The sequence below is a fragment of the Penaeus monodon genome, chromosome 32 (assembly GCF_015228065.2).
Source record: "Penaeus monodon isolate SGIC_2016 chromosome 32, NSTDA_Pmon_1, whole genome shotgun sequence".
Lineage (NCBI taxonomy): Eukaryota > Metazoa > Arthropoda > Malacostraca > Decapoda > Penaeidae > Penaeus > Penaeus monodon.
Window position 1 is genome coordinate 34,758,626 of NC_051417.1, and position 455 is coordinate 34,759,080.

The window sequence follows — 455 nt, forward strand, 5'->3', positions numbered from 1 at the left end:
ATAAGGATGCATGCCATTTTCTTTCCTTCAAAAAAATCGGAACGCAGATTCTTCGTTCTTGTAAATTCGGACATCTCTCTCTCCAGAAACTTGAATTTTATCAGATAGGTCATGCCTTTGTGCCACTCTAACGCAGCCTTTGGTCAATATCCGTTCACAATCGTCACTTAGAGACACCAAGTTCCTTTTTACTTAATAATTTCAAAGGCGCGGAAAGTTACCTTGCTGCGCGTCCGATCCGGTTCGTTGCGGTTTAAGTCGAAAACTAAAATTTTTGATCTTTATTTTTCCTCTTTTTTATTATTATATGAACGTTTTTTTTTGGTTATGAATCATGTGAGCTGATGAAGTTAAGATTCTTATACTTATAAAAAAAAGAGAAATAGATCGTAATGCGTTGAGAGAACGTAGCAATTCGAACAAAATATATCAGAGAAAATTTGTGAATACTTTAC

General features: G+C 34.9%; 1 protein-coding gene across 1 annotated transcript in view; it reads left to right on the top strand.

Moving 5' to 3' along the window:
• Nucleotides 1–455, top strand: part of LOC119593833 (crustacean calcium-binding protein 23-like) — a gene marked incomplete at both ends in the record, with an annotated part of 14,005 nt that overhangs the window by 326 nt on the left and 13,224 nt on the right.